The sequence below is a fragment of the Danio rerio genome, chromosome 8 (genome assembly GCF_052040795.2).
Source record: "Danio rerio strain M-AB ecotype USA chromosome 8, GRCz13ab, whole genome shotgun sequence".
NCBI classification, from domain to species: Eukaryota; Metazoa; Chordata; class Actinopteri; order Cypriniformes; family Danionidae; genus Danio; species Danio rerio.
This window is the reverse complement of record NC_141028.1, coordinates 262,130-285,000: the sequence shown is the minus strand read 5'-3', so window position 1 is coordinate 285,000 and position 22,871 is coordinate 262,130. Positions and strand designations below refer to the sequence as shown.

General features: G+C 38.1%; 1 protein-coding gene across 4 annotated transcripts in view; it reads left to right on the top strand.

Annotated features, from left to right (window-relative positions):
- The first annotated feature begins 10,191 nt into the window (after nt 1-10,191).
- sema6a (sema domain, transmembrane domain (TM), and cytoplasmic domain, (semaphorin) 6A) overlaps nt 10,192-22,871 on the top strand; it is a 95,852-nt gene continuing 83,172 nt past the window's right edge. For 3 of the 4 annotated variants that reach the window (XM_087262853.1, XM_087262852.1, XM_087262851.1), the window contains exon 1: nt 10,192-10,367. The gene's annotated coding sequence lies outside the window, so the exon portion shown is untranslated. 4 annotated transcript variants of the gene reach the window in all.

The window sequence follows — 22,871 nt, the reverse complement described above, 5'->3', positions numbered from 1 at the left end:
TACACGCCAAACAAGTAGACGCTGCTCATGCTTAGTGAAACAGGCGGAACAGCCATTTTTTTTTCATTTTGGCAGTCGGCATGTAGTGAGCTTTACAAGTCGACAAAACTAAAGTTTAAATATTATGATGGTGATTTATTAGAAGCACAGATCCTGATAGATTTCTTTTGTATGAAGCAAAAGGGAGGGATGATGATAAAACACGGCCATGTGTCAAGTCTGAGACGACAGATGATTCTATTAAACATCTTCTTTGTATTCTATAGAATTTAATTATAGTGAAATTAACATTCATGCATTCAAGCATATTTATTTAGAATAATAATTGTATAATAATAATAATAATAATAATAATAATAATAATAATGTATTTATAATAATATATTTTTGGTTTACTTATTAAATATATATTTATTATATATATATAGTTAGTTGAAGTCAGAATTATTCACCCCCTTTTGATTTATTTTATTTTTTTTTTTTAAATATTTCCTAAATAATGTTTAACAGAATCAGGAAATGTTCACAGTGTGTCTGATAATGTTTGTTCTTCTGGAGAAAGTCTTATTTGTTTTATTTTGGCTAGAATAAAAGCAGTTTTTAATTTTTCAAACACCATTTAAGGTCAATATTATTAACCCCTTATTTAAGCTGTATTTGTTTTCAACAGAACAAACCATCATTATACAACAACTTGCCTAATTACACTAACCTGCCTAGTTAACCTAATAGGGTATATGCCGAGCTAGTGTTGTTCCCATGCTGATAAACTTCCGGTGAGCTGTTATTGTTAGTTTTTCCATTTTATACGGTTGCTTTTACAGCATCAATGTTGTAATGTCATTAAAATACAATCAGTTAAACAGACTTTGGCATTCATTTAGTTGCTCAAGCGTTAAACGAGACTAAAAGTCCTCGCAAGTACTCGCACACGCCCGTCAGAATCAGCAGGCTAGCGCAGAAGCTCTATTGAATATACTGGGGTAAAATAAATGCTTGTATTATAAAGACATGGCGGGGGGAAATGCAATGTAATGCAGTGCTTCTGTACAATCAGAGACCCACTTTATATAGGAGATCACTCAGCCAGTGGAGATCGCTGATTTATAAACAAAACAGACCTTAAACGCGCCAGTTTTTGCATTGGCAAACAATTCGCTGGAAGCGCTTAACCCAGGTCACTGGCAAATTAAAAGTCCTATTAGCATGCTTCAGCATATACTCCATTACCCTAGTGAAGCCTTTAAATGTCACTTTAAGCTGAACACTAGTGTCTTGAGGAATATCTAGTCTAATATTATTTACTGTCATCATGACAAAGAGAAAATAAATCAGTTTGAAAATAAATCATGTTGTTTATTTAAAGGTTAAATGTTTGGATCTATTAGAATTTTGGTGAAAGAAATTACATTAAATGCAAAGCAAAAACAAGATTATTTCTCTTCCCCACCGCAGATTATTCTGCTTGTTTTAGGGAGAAACTCTCTTCATTTTGACTGATTATTTCCAGAAACAAAACAATGTTGTTTACTTGTCTAGAAAATGTTGTTTTAAGAATTTGTAGATATTTGGACTAGAAACAAAACACACACACTCTGAGTGAGAACAGCATCTTTTGCAGTGTGTAAGGAAACTGTTAAACAGGTTTTACCATTGAAGTTGTACAGTTCGTTTTAACCGTCTATTTTTTACAGTAAAGCAACAGATAATAAAGAAGCCGCTGAGATGTGGAGAGACTCTATTATTCTGCTGTCAGATTCTTAAACTCTCGCTGAAAATAACTATAGAGACGTTCAGGAGATCCATTACACACCATCAACTGTTCAGCAGTAAAGCCAGCGCGCTCTCATGCCTTCCAGAGGACCGCTCATTGGGATTTACTGCTTTTAATATTTATATGCCATCAGATTACCAGCAGAGACCCACAGAGACCATTACACTTCCCATTAACACAACAACACAATCCCACCAACAACACACTGCACAAAATCCACTTCCATGTGGTGTATTTTTTAAATAATGAGGCGAAATTATGTGAATTTTTTTATTTAAAACAAGCAAAATAATCTGACAATAGGGTGAGTAAAATAATCATGTGTCAAAATGAAAAGGTTTATTTCTCCTCGCCATTGTCAGAGTATTCTGCTTGTTTTAGGGAGAAACTCTCTTCATTTTCACTCATTATTTCTGATCATATCAAGACTTTATTTCTGCTTGTGTAAAAACTCTTCCTGATTTAGATATTTCATCTAAAATCATCTGACAACAGCGTATGTTTGCAGTGTATAACTGAAAATCAGTGTAATATCTGTATTAATAATTAGAAAAACAGCAGCTGTTCATCATGCATGTCATTTGGACTTCCTTACATGTGCTTGACTTTTACAGGAAAATGTATTATTATCTCAGACACACCCTGCTTTTAATAGGCTTTTCTGAGTGTTCATATCAAATCATGTCAGCTGCTGAGAATATTTGCTGTGTGACTTGTCTTTCACCCTGAGTCTATAGTAAATTATTACATATTTTTTATTTTAATTGTGTATCAATCCATTTTAATGTATTTAAAGGGGCCCTATTATGCAGAATTGCTTTTATGCAGGATTTAACCCTGGTGGTGTGTGCGTCAGCAGTGTGGGTTTCCTCCGGGTGCTCCGGTTTCCCCCACAGTCCAAACACATGCGCTATAGGGGAACTGATCAACTACACTGACCGTTGTGTATGAGTGTGAATGAGTGTGTATGGGTGTTTCCCAGTGATGGGAAGGGCATCCACAGCGTAAAACATATGCTGGAATAGTTGCCGGTTCATTCCGCTGTGGCGACCCCTGATTAATAAATGGATTAAGCTAAAAAGAAAATGAATGAATGAATGAATAATCAGACTTGATGCAGAAACACTTTGATTGACATTCTCACTTTGTACGTGTCATCAGAAGGGGAAAGCCCCGCCCACTAGTGCCCATCTCTCCATCTCATTTACATAAACAGCAGTCCTGAGTGAAAAGTAGCCATCTGTCGCTATGGTGACGTGCAGTCATCTGTAGCTCCGCCCTCTTCAGAAAAGAGCACAATCTCATTTGCATTTAAAGCCACAGTCACCAAAACACCACAATTAAGATCAAAGCCTGAAGGGGTCAGTTTTAGAGAGCTGGAGCACAAACACACACACTCTTGAGACAGCTTATAAAAGGAGCAGAAGAGGTCTGCTTTAATGCACACTCATGAAAAATAAAGGTTGAAGAGGAGTTTTCATCATGATGCCTAAAAATCTTCTGTTCTTCTTTCATTTTTTAATATTTCTTCTTAATAAATTGCAATTTTAGTTGTTTTGTTGTGTATTTTGTCCAGGGCTTGACATTAGCACCCGCCAATTTTTTTGAAAATGAATCGCGATTAATCACATTTAAAAGACTGAAACTTGTCATTTTGGCTATTCAAATGTAAAATTAATGTAAACGCAAGACAAAAACTATTTAAATTCACAATATAATTGTTTATTAGAATTCTTGTTTAACTTGTAACACAGATTTCTTCATGTAAACAACAAACCCACAATAAACCATCAAGATCCTGGCTGACAGCCATATTATTACAGAAATTAAAACACAGGCATGTTAGTGTCGTTTGCAAACAATCAATGCCAATACAGAAAACATTGATTACCATGTTGGATTCTAAGTGGACTGCAAAAAAATGCCAAAATACAGGCACTGCAGATATGGAAAATTATAATAATAATAATAAAGTATGGAATAAAAACAGTTGCACTTATTGTAAAGTTGTATTGCTGTGAGAACATTAATTATAAAGTAGAAACAATTTAGCTCAGTCCTCCTTTGCATTCATCCAGTTGCTAAGACAGTCCAGTCCAGACATCCCAAGTCTCCCGGAAGTTGCGGGAGTATCCTAAAAATGCACAGAGACCCCCGGATGCCCACAAATGAATGATAATCTCCCGGAAATCGCGCGTCTCCCGCCCGGTCCTTAAATAGGTTGCACACCCCTCTCCACCGCATCCCTCCTAGCTCTTCAGGTACGTCTCGCTTGCACACGCCCCTACTCAGATACGTTGCTCACTCAACCCCTGACACAGACACACACACACAGACAGACACACACAACGCGCCGGAGCGACACCCTTCAGATACAACACGCATGATCGCTGCCTGGTGATGCGACATTAATTGTTTTATACTGAAACTTGCCTTCAAAAAGTGCTTCCTTGGTCTTATCCATATTTCTTTGCATGTTGAACACATCCACCACAACAGGAAGCAAAAAAAAAACCCTGCAACTGCCTTAATTGCATAAATTTTTTTAACACGTTAAATATTTCAAATTAATCGCATGCGTTAACGCACTAATTTTGACAGCACTAGTGAAACACAACTGGCTGATTTTGTAGTGTCTATTTATTGGAATGAGCTGAGTGAATCCCGCTCATCACCGTTTGATTGACAGGGACAACATAACTAAAGAGAGCGGCTGACAGCAGCGTGAGTGGCGCAGCTCGTAAAGCGCATGGCAACATGTTTTGAGACGATCATGATCATGAACCCCACTATATATCAGATTTTGCCTACTCTGCATCACGAGGAAGACAAGTAGGAATCATTATTAAGTGTGTGTGTGTGTGTGTTATGGAGGACTCAGATTCATAGAACTGGATTGGAGAGGTGTTATATGCAAATCATGTGCATGATAAGTTTGTAGAAGTTCTACATTAAAAATACCCTTAAATATAATGTTAGTGCTGCTTCAGTGAACCTGAACAAGTATATTAAAATCCATTAATGATCACTAGTTGTATTAGCATTTTATTTTTCAAAGTGTGCTTTAAATGCTTTATAAATAACTCAAATCTTTGTAGACTAGAAATATCTGAACTGTATATCATTTATTACTGGGCAATACATTATAGATTAATTTTATTAAAAAAATATTCTATTAATCTTATTTTTTAATTCAACTATAGAGGTGCGGCTATAGAGGGCCTTCAAGACAGTGTCCAGGGGCCTCTGCATTCTTCATCTGGGATGTGTATGCATGTGATCATCCTTTGATTATGTTTTTTCACCTGTGTCTTTTGCTCAGTTATTTTTGTTCATATGCTTTAATTATCAATGTTGTTATAATAAGACTGCTGTAATAGGAGATCAACTCCTCATTTATATGTTAAATGATGATATGAGACCTATTTTTTAAATATTAATTGATGTGTTTTGTTTATAGAAAGATTTTGTTGAATAAAAAGTGCCTGCATGCAGCTATATTTAATGTTTTTTGACACTAAGAAATAATTATTTCTTTATTTTTGGTGTGGTCAGAGATACATTTGAAAAATACTTAATTTTGAGCCCAGAAGAGTCCTGTAAAATAAAAAGTATTAGCAACGTGACACTATGAAACCATGACCCATTTGCTCAAGCACAGAGAGCGAGCTCACACACAACACACACAAACACTGAAATGAATGAGGAGGCATGTGGACATAACCCAACATCTAAATCAAGAGAATTCAGCATGTCAAAGTCACATTTATGCAAATAAAATATATTTTACCAATATAATTGTGGCTATAATGATGGCGAGTGGCTAGTCATGTCGGGAATCTACTAGCCACAGTGGCTGCTGACCAAAAAATTTGATGTCAAGCCAAAGTCTTTACTAAAGAAAACCATTTCATTAATTACTATTTGTTCAATTCTCCCTGATTAAAGTTTTAGTCATTTTACTGTGTGTTTTTAATATTTTATTCAAACTAAAGCTCGTTTGCATTCGCAGGAAAATTTATTTCCATCTCCATCACACACAGCTTTGAATCCATTTTACTTCTGAAAGTATGTATGCTGAATGCCCAGCTTTCACTCAGTTTATATTTAACTCTTAAACATCATGAACTATTAATGAAAAATCTGCAGATACAACACGCTGAATTAGACATCATATTTGAGAGAATGAGATGGTGTGCTCTTGTAAAACAGACAGTCGTCTAGTGTTTATTTACATCTTGCAGAGGCGCTTTTCTCCAGCGTGTGCTGTAGGTTTGGTCCTGCCATGATGAAATGAACTGTCATTATGTAAAAGCAGCGCTACACCCCATAATTACTGCATGCGGATCTACAGTGTGTGTCCTGACTGACAGAGTAATGAGACGCCGCGTATAAACACACCATTACACACTGAACAAAGGTCAAACTGCACCGTCTTTCCACCAAAGTACACTTTTATATTGGATTAAGTGAAAAATGCTGGGTTCTGATTAGACACGGTGTTAATCAGTTTATCCTAAAGCAAAAACACAAACCTCATAGGTGAACTTACAAGCGTCCGCTTTCTGAAGATTATTTTACTTTATAAGCCAGCAGTTTTCCTGTCGTGACCACATCAAATAAAGGTTCTGCTTATGTGCTTTCAGTCTTTATCTATTTCTATTGTGAGTTTGATGATATCCAGACTGAAAGCAGCAGCAGATAATCTACACCATTACTGAAAATGAAATAGCATTAGCACAGACTAACGTTATACACTCACTTAGGTACATCTATCTTACTGCTCATAAACGCAAATTTCTACTCAGCCAAACACGTGACAGCAGCTCACTGCATTTCAGCATGAAGAGCATCTCTGAACACGGCCAGCCTTGAGGCGGATGGGCTACAGCAGCAGAAGAGCACACCGGGTGCCGCTCCTGTCAGCTAAGAACAGGAAACTGAGGCTACAATTCACACAGACTCACCAAAACTGGACAATAGAAGATTGGAGAAACGTTGCTGCTCTGATGAGTCTCCATTTCTGCTGACACATTCGGATGCTCGACTCAACAACATGAAAGCATGGATCATCCTGCCTTGTATCAGCGGTTCAGGCTGGTGGTGGGGGTGTAATGGTGTGGGGGATTAGGGATTAAGCATTAAGGCAGTCCTGAATGCAAAAAGGGGCCAACCTGGAACTAGTAAGGTGTACCTAATAAAGTGGCCAGTGAGTGTGTATTTATTATGAATCCAAAGCACAACTCACTTTGATTTTAAAGAGAAATTAAATTAGTTCATTGATCATCTATAAAAAGGCATTTCATTTTTTTTTCTTGGGCAGAATCAATATTTTAATTAATATTAAAATAAATATTTCATTTTCAAGCATGTCAGAACTGTCATTTGAGGGTAATTCATTCATTTAGCTGTAAGAAATGACAGTAGTGTTTTAGGTGTGTCTAAAGCAGGATTATCAAATCTAAACAAGACTCTGCACATAGACAACACATATTTCTTGTCTCTGCATTAAACAATAATTTTAGTGAGTGTGAATAATTGAGTTTTTCTCCACAATAAATATTTTTAATTCAGATTAAATGAAGGTTTTATAGTCAGAAGCAAAGTTAAATATGAGACACAAAAACATGCAGCCGTAACAAATGACAGTAATTTGTGCACACTGCAGAGGGCCCCGTTTATGATTCTCATGTAGTGTGTGTGTGTACAGTGTGTGTGTGTGTGTGAATGGGGCTTGTGTTTTCGGGGTCACACTGCGCAGAGATGATGACGGGACCACCGGCAAGGCCTTTTTCACACACAAAGAGTGTGAGGCCCCGAGCGTCTCGCTTCAGCTCCTCTCCGTCTCAATTCACTCCATCATTGTTTCTCACTGAAGCCCCGTCCCCGACACTCCTTTCTCTGCCCTAATTGTCTTTATCCATCCATTGTTCATGCATTAATGTATTAATCCACACGCGGATAAATAACCTTCCACAAGAGGCTTCTCATTCTCTCCAGCATTTGTTTTATATTTTGTATTTTCATGTAATAATTGCAGTTGTTGTCATTTTGTTGTGTAGTAATTTACTCGTTTAAAATATGTTTGATTTGTCTGGAAATGCCCTGACTCTCCATCTACAAAACACTGGAGCAACGAATTGATCTCCTTCTGCACCCCTGAGAAAACACTGCTCAGTGTCAGAGCATCACCATGGACTTCTGAAAGAATTCGGGGATCTTTTCTGATGTATCCTCCATTTCTTAGCTGCATGCTGTAAGGTTTTTATAGATTCATTTATTTGTTTATTGTTTTTGATCTCTCTGATTTTGAGCTTTTTTTCATTATAAAGTAAAATTCTGTTAATATGATGTCATTCTGATAATATGGTACGATATGATTTGTTTTATTTGAAATTAAAGCTGAAAAAATTATTTACTGTGTTCAATTTACATCTAATTAAAGTTTTAGTAATTGTGTTTTTAATAATTTACTAATAAAAAAATATTGTATTTAATATTTTCAATTGACACCTTATGAAATTTGAGTAATTCTGTTGTACGTGATTTTACTCATTTGAAAATGAATCTTATTAAGTATTTTTAATGTACATCTAATTAAACTTTTGCTTTTTAATGATTACTCATGAAACCCACACCAACACAGGGAGAACATGCAAACTCCACACAGAAACACCAACTGACCCAGCCGAGGCTTGAACTAGCGACCTTCTTGCTGTGAGGCAACAGCACTACCTACTGCGCCACCGCCGCCCCTTATATTATAATTTAATTTACATATAATTAAATTTTCAGTAATTACTCTTTTAATTTTTTTTTAAGTTTTAGTGATTTTGTGTTTTACTAATGTAATGTTATTTACTATTTATCAATTTACAATCTAATTGAATTGTAATTTTGTTGTTTTTAATAATCTACTAATTTAAATAACACTTTTATCAAATATTTTTAGTTTACATCTGATTAATGTTTCAGTAATTTTGTGTTTTTACTCATTTTAATTTTTTTATTATGTTATTTAGTGTTTTCGATTTACATCTAATTAAACTCTTTGTAATTTTGAAGTGTGTTTTCTCATTTAAAATGGATGTTATTTAGTATTTTAATGTACATTGAATCAAAGTATAAGTAATTTTGTGTGATTTTAATAATTTACTCAATTAAAAATGTATGTAATTTCATATTTTTAATTTACATTTAATTAAAGTTTTAGTAATGTTGTGTTTTTTTTATTTACTTTAATGGATTTTACTGCTTTCCATTTACATCTGTTACATTCTTTGTAATTTTGTTATGCGTTTTTAATAATTTACTAATAAAAATAGTATTATTAATGTTTCAATAATATTTCTGTTTTTGCATTTAAAAAAAAATGTTATTTAGTATTTTCAATTTACATATAATTACATTTTTAGAAATTACTAATTTAAACATTTTCTGTATTTACTATTTTAATGTACATCTAAACGTTTTTCTTTAACTAATTTAATGTTATTTACTATTTTTCAGTTGAATGTTTTGTAATTTTGTTGTTTTTTATAATTTTACAAATTTAAATAACACTTATTTTCAATTTACGTCTGAGTAATGTTTCAGTAATTTTGTGTTTTTACTCATTTTTCATTTTAAAATGATGTTATTTAGGGTTTTCAATTCACATATAATACCATGTTTAGTCATTTGATTAGTTTTTCCTTATTTACTAATAAAAAAATTTTAATCTAAATAACTATTTTGAATTTACGTCTCAAATTGTTTGTAATTTTGATGTTTTTGTAACTATTTTATCTGAAGTTTGAGTAATTTTGTTGTATATTTTAAATAATTGACTCATTTAAAAACATGTTCACGTTAATTTTAAGTTTCAGTGATGTTCTGTGTTGTTTCCCATTCCGCCTAAAACAAGACTGCATGCTATTAATCTTTTGTGTAGGTATAAAATCAAGATAAGCTGAATTAAACCGAACTAAATCTAAATCCTTTTACTCTATTCCATTATATCTGTTGTTTATTCATGACTGTAGTTAAACCTGTCGTCAATTTAAAACCTTTACTGTCATAATGTTCAGGCAAGAGAAATATTTAATCAATAATCATTAATCAATAAGTGTTCAGTAGATCAGGTGCGGTGCAATAATACAGAAATAACTGTTTTCAATAATGAAGCTTCCGCTCGAACTGTAATGAGGAACTCCACGTGCTTTTCTTACGTTAATCATGAAATAAACACACACACACACACACACACACAGACACACACACACACACACACACACAGTGGAAAGTAAGTCAGTGCTGGTGAATTTGGCGAAGATGAGCATCTGACAGCAGCTCCGATGAAACAAAAGCTGAGGTCTGAGGCTCCTCCCTGTGTGTGTGTGTGTGTGTGTGTGTGACAGCTGCTGCGAGCTCAGCTCAGTAAAGCTTCATCTCTAATAGGATGAGCGCTGCTCGTGTGTGTGGAGCTGAATGAGCGCGCATTGTTCCTTTGGTTGTTTCTCCTCTACCCGCGCGGATCGATCGATCAGTGATCAGATGTGATCGGGATTTTTCTGATGGATATATCGATGTGAGGAAGGTGTCAAACACAGCGGTACGTATAACAGACAATCACGAGCACCCGCGCGCGCGCCGCCGCCGCCGCCGCCGCGATCGCGCGATTCTTACATTATTGTTGTTGTCACATTGTATCGCGCGCCGCTTTGATCAGTGTTTGTGACGTCACTCCGCTGAAGTTTACCAAGGACTCATTGATTAGGGGTGTACATGAGTGTGTTTGAGTGTGTGTGTGTGTGAGGGGTATAATGAATAAGGCAGCATCTCCCCCGCTCAAACACGCGTTCGTGAATTGATGAAATGTGTGAAATGACGAGTGTGTGTGTGTGTGTGTGTGTGTGTGTGTGTGTGTGTGTGTGTGTGCTGCTGATTATTATAAGTGCTGCTGATGCGCTGGTGAACTTGCTGTGTTGTGGAGAGAGTGTGTGTGTGCGCGAGAGAGAGAGACTGGAGGTGTGTGTCGGGGCTCGCTCTCTCTGACCCCGGGGGTCGGTCAGGGTGTGTCCGTGTCAGCGCTCGGTCTGTTTCCAGCACTTTAGCCCCGAATGAGTGTGTGTGTGTGAGAGTGTGTGAGTGTGTTCTCCAGCTGGATGAGCACAATAACAATAAAAGTCCGTTTGTTAATCTGATTGTCTGCTGGTGGTTGGTTGTTTTTCTCCCGGTGATGTGCAGATGGCCACACGAGCACAGAGCCAAGATTCCAGAGCACACACACACACACACACACACACACACAGCGCTGTGTTCAGGTGTATCTCACCACATTACAGTATCTAGAGCTACACCTGACTCTGTCCTGCTCATCTATACAGCACTGTGTGTGTGTGTGTGTGTGTGTGTGTGTGTGAGAGAGAGAGCGAGTGTGTACCTCATAATTCACACAGTGTGGGGACCGGATGTCCAGCAGCAGCAGTAAATGTTGATGTTGTGTGTTGGTTGTTTTGGTCTCCATGAGGAAAAGAGCTGATCAGTCAGACAGAGTGAAGGAGTGTGGGGATGGAGAAGAGCAGAGTGTCGAGTTCAGAGAATATACTGTACACTACACACGTCACTACAGCTCTGTGAGTGTGTGTGTGTGTATGTGTGTAAGTAACATCAGGACACACTTGTATAATGTCATTGGCATGATGACACAGGTATAACAGGAGCAGGTGACTTATGAGGACATGTCAGATCATATTTCCCTCTTTAGAGAGTAAAAGTAAAGCTGCGCACTGACGGGGGGAAACTTACAGTCGCTGAAGGGCCGGGGAGTGAATATAGTTTCTACATAAAAGCCATTATGTCTATTAAATGTCCCCATAATTCACAAAAACAATCTAGTGTTTGTGTTTATATGTGTGTTTGAGAGAGAGAATGTGTGTGAGCGAGCGAAAGAGAGTGTGTTCCTTCTAATCCACGCACCAAATGTCCCCACAAGTATAGTAATACCAGTATATTTTGAATTGATCGGTTCGTTGTTTGAGAAAAAGAGCTGATAATCAGACATGAAGGAGTGTGGAGATGGAGAAGTGAGTTTAGAGAATATGCAGTCTGTACACACACATCACTACAGCTGTGTGCATGTGAGTGTGTGTGTGTGTGAGTGAGTGATCCACAGCAGATTGACAGGAGTGTTTTGGCTGTGATGGTTCAGTGTGAATACTCCACTGATTGGATGATGTCATTTCTCTTTATAATGTGTGTGTTTGTGTTGAGCAGATGCTCCAGCACTGGTGTGTGTGTGATGATGTGAATGTAACGAGGGCTTCAGGAGCGTGACTGATATCTGTTGGTCACACCAGCGCTCTTTATAAACAGCCTCATTCTCTCAGCCTCAATTATTGATGACGGCCAATGAATCGCACTCAATTATGATGAAGCAGCGCGGCGTAAATCACAGAGACTCCCAAACGCTGTCCATATTCCTCATCCATCATTCACATCGTCATCTTTAATGTATGAGCGGCTCTGAGAGCGGCTGGTGGCCACATTACACAGTAATTGGAGCATTTAAGTGGATTATTGTGTGTGTGTGTGTGTGTGTGTGTGTGTGTGTGTGTGTGTGGCAGGACAGGTTGACACGTTGCTCTTATTTTGACAGGGCTGGTAGAAACATTAGTAAAGTGTTCAGTCGTGTAGGAAAGGCCTTTAAACCCTCAGATGTGCTGGTAAAATCACTGATGCAGTGTCGTCTGTGTGTTCTGGAGGATCTGTGTGTGCTGATGGAGGAGTTCGGGGAATATCTGTAGATCTGTCCGGACACACAGACTCTTATCAGCAGTAAAGCTGTATTTAGCTCGTGACATGTCAGGGAAACAGAGCTGTGATGAGGAATATAGCCCTGTGTTATAGAAACAAGTGTTTGAGGAGGTCAGTCTGTGTTAATAACATCGCGTACAGAGCTGATTCCTTCATTTAGTGTCATTTATTTAATGTTTTTAGATCAGGTTTGTGTTTAAACGCGAATAAAACAATCAAGAGGAACATCATCTCCTTTAATTACTGTATTTACTGATGCTGATTTATAAGAAAGTGTTCAGGGAAGTAAATCAATCCTGTGAACATGACAACACACACACACACACACACACACACACACACACACACACACACACACACACACACACCCACAGTAAACAGATGAAAGTGTCTGTGATGAGCTGAATATAATCACACCATGATGCTGTGTGTGTGTGTGTTTTCTCACAGGTTTTGTGTGAGTTTGTGGTGTCATTCTGATGTGTGTGTGTGTGTGTGTGTCTCCACATGACAGCGAGAGAGAGAGAGAGAGAGAGAGAGAGCAGTGCATGTGTCTCGTCCCCGGGCCGGTGTTTGGCTCTGCCTTTCTCATCTATTAATCATGGCGACTGCTTTCTTATTCTGTTGCCATAGTTTCAGGCTGAAACACTGCTGGTGTGTGTGTGTGTGTGTGTGTGTGTGTGTGTGTGAGGGGCCACGGGATGTTACAGACCAGCGGAGCCGCTTAAAGGGGCCACGGTGGCCTTCAGAAATGGACAATGATGTACACACACACACACACACACACACACACACACACACACACACACACACACACACACACATACTGAAGGTCTGATTATCAGAGCTCATTCAATGTTCTCTTGTTCTTAAGACGAAACACACACACACACACACACACACACACACTCACTGAAGCGTCTGATAAAGGATCTAATTGAGAATATGAGTGAAAGCACCTGTGAAAAATCCATAACTCCGCAGCAGAGCGTGTCTGAGCACTCCTCTGAGATCATCTGCCTGTTTAATCCTGGATTCTTTAATATTATTAATCTCCTGATCGCTTGTCGTGTTATAGAGTGATCATCATCTAACAGTGATGCATCTGTCAGCATTTACTCCTCAAACCCGACTCTGATGAGCACAAATGAAGATATGCTGAAGACATCACACACTCACAACATCTGCTGCTAGACGATTACTGAGATAAATAAGAAAACAGCCACTGTTACATGAGCTTTTAGAGAAAACCCTGAATTCTGTTGAGTAGAGTTATGATTACAGGCTAATGACTATCATCAGAACTCTGCTCAGTTCAGCTTGAGCTTTTCTTCTTCAACACTTCCACTATCATCACTGTTCCGAAGCAGCTTTACTGACGGTGTGTGTGTGTGTGTTTATAACAATAAAACAACAATTTGGGGGGTCACGGTGGTGCAGTGGGTAGCATGATCACCTCACAGCAAGAAGGTTGCTGGTTTGAGTCTCGGCTGGGTCAGTTGGTGTTTCTGTGTGGAGTTTGCATGTTCTCCCCGTGTTGGCGTGGGTTTCCTCCGGGTGCTCTGGTTTCCCCCACAGTCCAAACACATGCGCTATAGGGGAACTGATCAACTAAACTGGCCGTAGTGTATGAGTGTGTGTGTGAATGTGTGTGTGTATGTGTGTATGGGTGTTTCCCAGTACTGGGTTGCAGCTGGAAGGGCATCCGCTGTGTGAAACATATGCTGGATAAGTTGGCGGTTCATTCCGCTGTGGCGACTCCTGATGAATAAAGTGTCAAATCTGAAGGAAAATGAATGAATGAACAATTTAGTTTGAAAGTGTGTGTGTGTGTGTGTGTGTGTGTGTGTGTGTGTGTGTGTGTGTGTGTGTGTGTTTGAGTGTGTGAGTATGTGTGTGTTTGAGTCATTTAAGAACTTCATCTTCTTGATACATAACATGTTTCTACAGTTGAATCTGCTGTTCAACTGAAGAGCAGTGTGTGTGTGTGTGTGTGTGTGTGTGTGTGTGTGTGTGTGGACTCTAGATCATCTTCTGTGGTTATTTCTGCTCTGCTTTAATCATGAGAGATTCTGAAGGAGAGGTTAGTCATGGTGCTGATTTACAGCTTCAGAAACACACACATGAAACACTCAGCAGGCTTTAGAACGTCATGAGATCATCTCTGACGAGCAGCTCGTAACCAAAACCCCATCCTGAAGATGACACAACTCATGTGTGTGGTGAGGAGAGGAGTTTCCACTCACACAGAATTAAACTCCTGCGCCAAACTGGAACAACTCATGAGATATTACTGAGTAAAGCAGCGTTTCCATCCACCGAGACCCAGTAGAGTATGACCTCCTCAGCTCCTGCACAGATCTCACTGAGGGAAGGGGAGTCTGCTGCACTGGTGGGATTCTCCACCGGGCTGTTTGATCTCCTCTAATAAATGAGTCTGAAGACCAAGACCAAACGCAATGAACACGGTGAATACGGTGGCTTCTGGAGGCGTGAGACAGTTCTGGAGGGAATAATAATAGAAGAAGAAGAATACTGAAGCACTGTGATGATGGACTGACGGAGGACTGAGGCCTTTAACGATCAGCACAACAACATCTCACATCTGACACACCGGAGAGCTGCAGACCAACATTAATGATGCAAACACCCTCACACACACACTTATATCTGTCAGATCAACGTTTGTATGTGCATTTTTAAAATGTATGCACTTCTTGGGGTTTCCATTCGGCACTTTTAAATACATTTGGACGGAAGTTTGAGTTCAGAATACTACGGTTCATAGTTCACACTAGCTAAACGTACCAAACTCTGGCATCAAATGAACCTGCGTACAGACCAAACGTGCTCGTGCACTGCAAGAAATGCTTTTCTTTCTTAGATTTTTTGTCCTGTTTCTAGTCCGAATATCTAAAAATTCTTAAATCAACAAGCTTTTTATAAACAAGTAAAAAATGCATGTGTTTTTAGGAAATAATATGCCAAAATTAAGTGAATTTTTTCTTTTAAAAAGCAAAATAATCTGCCAATGGGGTAAGAAAAATAATCTTAAAAGAAAAAACTTCTTTTAAAGAAAAAACTCCTCTGTTTCTGAAAACAAGACCTTATATTTTGCTCACCTAGAAAATGCTTCTACACTCTAAAAAATAACTCAAGAGGTCTGTTTGGAAAAACTCCAAAATGCTGATTAGATATAAACTTTTAAGCTGCCAGAATAATTTTGTTAAGTTTTCTAAACATGAAAATATTGATAATTACATACATTTAAAAATGCGGCTAATTTAAGGGAAATATATCTGTTAGCTACTTTAAAACAATGTTTAACTTGTAGCAACCCAAAGAAATATTTCCTCACTAATGGAGTTGTTTTGTATTTTTAAGTCCACACACTGATGTTGTTTATATTTATTTTATACTGATAATATGGGACAATACATGTTTTTGTTTTGTAAAACAATAAAGACCTGTGGTTTAATACAAAAAATAAATAATTTACAGAAGAACAAAAATGTTGTTGTTAAATGTATTTCTTACAAGCACGAACAGTACATTTGAAAACAAACAAAAATGTATTCATTTATTTTGAGGTTCTAAACTTGAAAAATGCATGTAATTAAGTACATAACACAGGATTTGTTTTTAATTTTAATTAAAAAATTTAAACAACTTATTTTTTGAGTACTCAACTTAAAAAGTTGAGGTTTTTGCTGTGTAAAATGCCTCTGATTGAAGAGGAAAAGATTTGGCTAACATAATAAAGCTTGTTGTCTGAACATCATTTTGTTAGATGTTGTCGTATATATTAATGCCAGCTGTCGTGTCATTTTTTTGTTTTGTATAACAATATTTTTTAGAGTGTAGATATAAGAATTTTTAGATATTTGAACTAGAAATAAGACAAAGAATCTAAGAAAAGCATTTTTGCAGCGTGTGAAAGCACCCTTTACATTTTTAGTCTTGTTTCTAGTCCAAATATCTACAAATTCTTAAATCAAGAAGCGTTTTCCAGACAAGCACAACAATATAGTCTTGCTTTCAGAAATAATAATACCTTTTATTTTAGGCGCCTTTCAAAGCACTCAAGGACACCTTACAACAGATCACAAGCACATCATGAAAACACAAGCAGTAACAATGACAATCAGCATAATATTACACCAGCAAATCACTCAAAGCTGTCCTAAACAGAAACGTTTCATCTGAGATTTAAAATTGAAAATGGAGTTCATCTGGCGAATGTGCAAAAGCTCCATAACTTTGGTGCTGTACAACTAAAAGCCCTGCCACCAACTGACTTCATCTTCAGGTTTGGGGCAGATAAGAGTTCAGCAGAAGAGGATCTCAGTGAGCGCAAAGGAGTGTAGAAATGAAGAAGATCAGAAATAAAGTGATGGGCCAGGTTATGAAGAGCTCTGTATGTCAAGAGAAGGATTTTGTAATGTATACAACAGTGAACAAGGAGCCAGTGCAGGTGAAAGAGAATTGAGTTCTGTGATCAGAAGTACTAATGAGTCAAAATGAAGTGAGTTTTTCCTTAAAACAAGCAGAATCATTGTGTTTTTGCTTTGAATTAATATAATTATTCTCCCCCATCGTCAGATTATAAAACTCTCTTCATTGTGACTCTTTATTTCTGAACACAACACATGTTTTAAAGCTTCTAGATTTCAGAGCATGCATGTGTTGTGTGTTGTTTGGAGACTGACTCTCTCAGTAAGAGCGTGTGTTCTGCGCTGCAGTTGTTGTGAGATGTGGATGTTCATCTGAAAGGGCTTTATGTGTGGATTAGCGGCCCACGTCTCAGTTCACATAATCTGTGAGATGTGTTTGTGTTGTTCTTGTTGGCTTTGTGATGAAGCGTTTCCTGCATGTAAACACACGGCGGCAGTGATTCTGGCGCACAATAACGCTCCTGTCTACATCCATCCACATGTGAGGAACAAATTGCAGCCATGTGGCGTCGCGCTGTATGAAAGAGCCACCGCAGGAGTCTCCGTCAGAGTCCACACAGAAACACTTATCATCACCTCTCTCCGTGCGTGCATGCATGTGTGTGTGTGTGTGTGTGTGTGTGTGTGTGCGTTTCCTTCCACTGGAGATCAGTTTCTCTCTGTTTCTGCTCAATATCATCTGCTCTTCGTCAGGCCGCTGGATTAATTACACACAGAAGCACACACACACACACACACACACATGCAGTTCAAGTTTATTTGTACACTGTCAAAGATGCTTTATACTTAGTTTCTTGTCCAAACATCTACAAATTCTGAAGTCAAGAAGCATTTTCCAGACAAGCAAAAAATTTAGTGTTGATTTCAGAAATACTGACCAGTTTTTCCTTCAGACAAGCTGAATAATCTGACGATGGAGTGAGGGAAATCAGCTAGTTTTTCCTTTTAACATAAGATTATATCCCTCACCTCATTGTCAGATTATTCTGCTTATTTAAGGAAAACTCTCTTCATTTTCACTCATCATTTCTGAAATTAGATCAATATTTTTTGCTTGTCTAGAAAACGGAGAGCAAATGAAAGAGGAGTGAGCAGAGCTGCTGTTCAGGATATAATATATAAGACACAATAAAGGCACAGTTCAGCCGAAAATTAAGATTCTGTCATCATTTAACACTAAAACATTCAATTACTGCACATTTACCTGCACAATTATTCATTCTCTGCTGGATTATGCACAATATTTACACATTTATGTACAGTGCTCAGCATATATACAGTTGAGGTCAGAATTATTCGCCCTCCTCTGTATAATTTCTTTTTTTAATATTTCCTAAATGATGTTTAACAGTAAATGTTCACAGTGTGTCTGATAATATTTGTTCTTCTGGAGAAAGTCTTATTATTTTGGCAAGAATAAAAGCAGTTTTTAAATTTTTATGAACCATTTTAAGCACAAAACTATTATTTTGATAGTCTCCAGAACAAACCACTGTTATACAATAACTTGCCTAATTACCCTAACCTGCCTAGTTACCCTAATTACCCTAGTGAAGCCTTTACATGTCACTTTAAGCTGTATAGAAGTGTCTTGAAGAATATCTAGTCTAATATTATTTACTGTCATCATGACAAAGAGGAAATAAATATTAGACATGAGTTATTAACACTATTATGTGCAGAAATGTGCTGGAAACATCTTCTCTCTGTTAAAAAAAAATTGGGAAAACCAAATAAACAGGGGGCTAATAATTCTGACCAACTGTAAGTGCACCCTCACAGATCTCTCTTTTAAATGAATGTTTTCCACAGGAAGCTCTACAACATTATACAGTATTTGTGCATTTACATTAGTTTAGTCAATACTGAAACCAAATCTGGAGCTTATCTAACAAAATAACTTACAATAATGGTTCAAAAATTAGCTCAAATTTCTGTTAGAGAAAATGATTAAATTACATTTTTTAAAAGCAGTAAAAATCAAGAGAAACAAATATGTATACAATTTTGTTGAAATATTGTTTTTGTTTATTGAATTTAAATGTATTATCTTTCCATTTCTAAAGAAGTTCAGTGACTGAAATATTATTTTAATAAGTATCTGTTTAATAAATCTGTTTTGTTTAAATGCACCTCCAATATTACTGAGAAATGCAGGAATATATGAATTTTCAAAATGGGCTGTCCTCATATATGCTGAGCACTGTGCAGAACACCTTTTCAATGACTTATTTCATACTTTATACTCATGTTTACAGGGTTTCTGCAGGCTTCGTCCTGTCAAATGAAAGAGTTTTTAAGTCCATTCAATTTCTTTAAGGATTATTACCAGGATCCTCATGAGGAATCATATCATTATTTTTTGTTTTCTTTTTTTAATGTGGAATTTGCTGTTAATTGTCTAATAGCTGCTGTGGATTGTATCTGCTTAAAATAAAAAAGTTAAATATAAAAATTAAGGTTTTACTGAGATGGATTGTTGGTGATTGGATGGATGTCGGCCCGATTGAGTAGCTTTACTCGGACAAAGCAAAATTAAGAGCTGTTTGGAATGATATACAACACAATATTTCTGTCCATTTAAGAGTTTTTAAGGCCTAAAATGTACTTTTTTGTAATTTAAGAGTTTTTAAGACCCAGCAGACACCCTGGTTTACTGCATGCTTTTCTGCTTGCCTAATTGTTAAATAATGATATATATTTTAATATACTTTATACCTTACTTGGCATTCAGTGTGGACAGCAAAGAATTGCATTGTACAGGGAGACAAACAGAGATCACGAGTCAAAATGAAGAGTTTTACCTTAAAACAAGCAGAATAATCTGACAGTGGGCTGAGGGAAATAATCTCGTCTTCACTTTGAAATATTCCCCCATTGTCAGATTATTGTGCTGGTTTTAATGGGAAGCTCTCTTTATTTTGACTCATTATCTCTGAAATGACTTTAGTTTCTGTTTGTCTAGAAAATGCTTCTTGATTTCACAATCTGCAGATATTTGGACAAGAAACAAGAGAGAAACTCTGAGTAAGAAGAGCATTATATGCAGTGTAGTGATGATTTTGAGTGAATGTGAGCCCTTGAATGTGAATGAGTGTGTTAGAGGAGAAGTGTGTGTGTGTGTGTGGAGGTTGTGTTTTTCTGGGATTGAGCTGGATGAGAGAAACGCACGCTCAGCAAACAGCCGCTCGTCCATCTTCTGCTCTTCAGGCTAATTTAGGCGTTCAGCAACAGAAATGCGCAACAGCTGACCTACATATGAGCAGGACGCGCACCTGTGTGTGTGAGTGTGTGTGTGTGCGATCCCGCATCTTCGTCATCTTCAGTGTTTGAGGAAGAGTGCGCCACTAAAACAAACAGCAGATAAGCGGCGCGCCTCTGGAATGCGACACACACAATGGCTTCATTCATCGGTGTGTTTCTGCAGAACGGCTTGCACAAGAGTGTGTGTGTGTGTGTGTGTGTGTGTGTGTGTGTTTGTAAATGAACACAGTAGATGTTGTGCGGCAGGGTTCACCTCATGTCACTGAGTTTGAGCTTTTACAGGCAACAAAGGTGCTTTTAATTTCTGCATCTGCTACTGATTTAACCACCACACTGAGGGAGATCAGCACGACACTCTCAACAATCACTCAGTCATTCTCCTTCAGCTTAGACTCCATTTCAGAGCTCACCACAGTGGAATGAACCGCCAACTATTCCAGTATATGTTTTACCCTGCGGATGCCCTTCCGGCTGCAACCCAGTACTGGGAAACACCCATACACACTCATTCACTCACACACACACACACACACACACACACAATTTAGTTGATCAGTTCCCCTATAGCGCATGTGTTTGGACTGTGGGGGAAACCGGAGCACTTGGAGCACCACACCAACAAGGGGAGAACATGCAAACTCCACACAGAAACACCAACTGACCCAGCCGAGACTCAAACCAGAGACCTACTAGCTGTGAGGCTGCCGACTGAGACACCGTGCCACCTTACTGAACAAATCATTTGTGCATATATAGAGTTTCTGTGTTGTTTTTATAGTCCAAATATCTAGGGGTCGAGAGAGCTTGATGATTTACACATGCAGTTACAGACAACAGCAGCAAACTAGAAAAGATCTTCATCGTTTTGACAGCAAATGTGTTGCCAGCATAACACAAACACACTCAGAAAACACACTGCAATTTCTCACCACGCATGCAATAGCACAGAACACAGCAGAAATGTTTTAAGGGGACCCGAAATCATGACGGAGCCGGCTATTTAGGTTATGGTTAAGGCATGGTGTAAGGATGTTCAAATAAACAAACAAACTCTTTCAACAAATCCCAGCCGGATCCAGAGTGTGTCAGGGTCCCCTTGAAACATTTATTTCTTTATTTTGTTGTGGTTTTTCAGCTTTTATTGCGATGGATAGTGGAGGACAGACAGCAAAGTATTGGGAGCAGAGAGAGGAGACGGGCTGGCATAGGACCTGGAGCTGGGAACTGAACTCAGGTCAGCGTGAGCACCATGGTGCTACAGGAGAATTACCAGTTTGTCAACACTAAGGATGCGCCTGCAGCGAGGTTGCAGAAAAAAACCCGGGAGCGCTAGCATTTACAGCAAGGGAATGACATCTGATGCAGTGCAGAGTTTGTTGTTGTATTAGAGATGAGTTATATTGAGGACATATTATATATATATTACTGACATAACGCTTTCAGGGTTTATAACAGCTCATCAGCCAGTGATAAGCACAGTTATTGGGCTAAATTAACAGTAAAGTGAGCGGCGTTCATCTGACAGCTCCATTAGAGATAGATAGCACCATCCCAACGGATATTGGAGAACAGGAAATGGCTCCAGCCTCAAATACACAACTCTCTCACTGACACTCCACGTGCTTTACAAGAGAGAAGTTAAAGTTCTACAAGTGTCTGGATGTCTACAGTGTTGTTGTGTGTGGTCGTGTGCAGGAAATAATGCTTCATGATGAGCACATTCAACACTATATAGAGCTCAACACGAGGATATGCCTAGACAAAGACAGGGAAAGCAGACGGAGCTGTACAAGGCCTGGGTCATCATCAACAGCAGAACTACTGCATTCTGACAGTGAACTGCAGCTGTACAGCAGGGTGTGTGAACACACACGTCTACATTTCACTCTGAGCATTCAGCGTCTGCAGTTTAATTCACCATGTTTATATGTTTTTGCTGAAATGATTGCTGCAATCAGAAACCAGTGATGTGTTTGATTCAGCAGAGCGTCAACTCACCTGATCTAACAGGAGCACTGCAGAGTCCAGCATTATTAATCAGCTCCTCACTCCATTCAGCTCTCTTTTAGCCAAACACGTGTGTTGTTGGCTTAAAGCAGTGTGGTGTACGCTAAAACTTAAGTTTTCTATTGATTTTGGCATCCTACCACACAACACCACATGTTCGCTATTGCAGCCGCTCTTTTTTTGCAACCGACATGCGCAGCTGAACCCGTGTGACGTCATGTGTGATGTAGGTTGGTAATTCCTCTATATGTCAGCCCACATAACCACTAGGCTATTGGTGCTGAAACATTTCTGTTGTGTTGTGTTTTTTGTGCCAAATTATGTTTTTGAGTTGACTGAAAAGGCTGATATATGTCAAGTTTACTTTACGAAAGAATTCGGCACAACTTCAACCACTGAAGCTTAATAAACTCATCAATTCTCTGCAGCAGGTTGCTTTAAGATTTTAAGTTGACTCAACTGTTTATTTTTACTTAAACGCTCCAATGAAGAAATCTAAATGTTTTACTTTCATTGAACAAACAGTTCCACACATGCAGTTGAACAGACTTTACAAGTGAATTTAACTCTGAGCA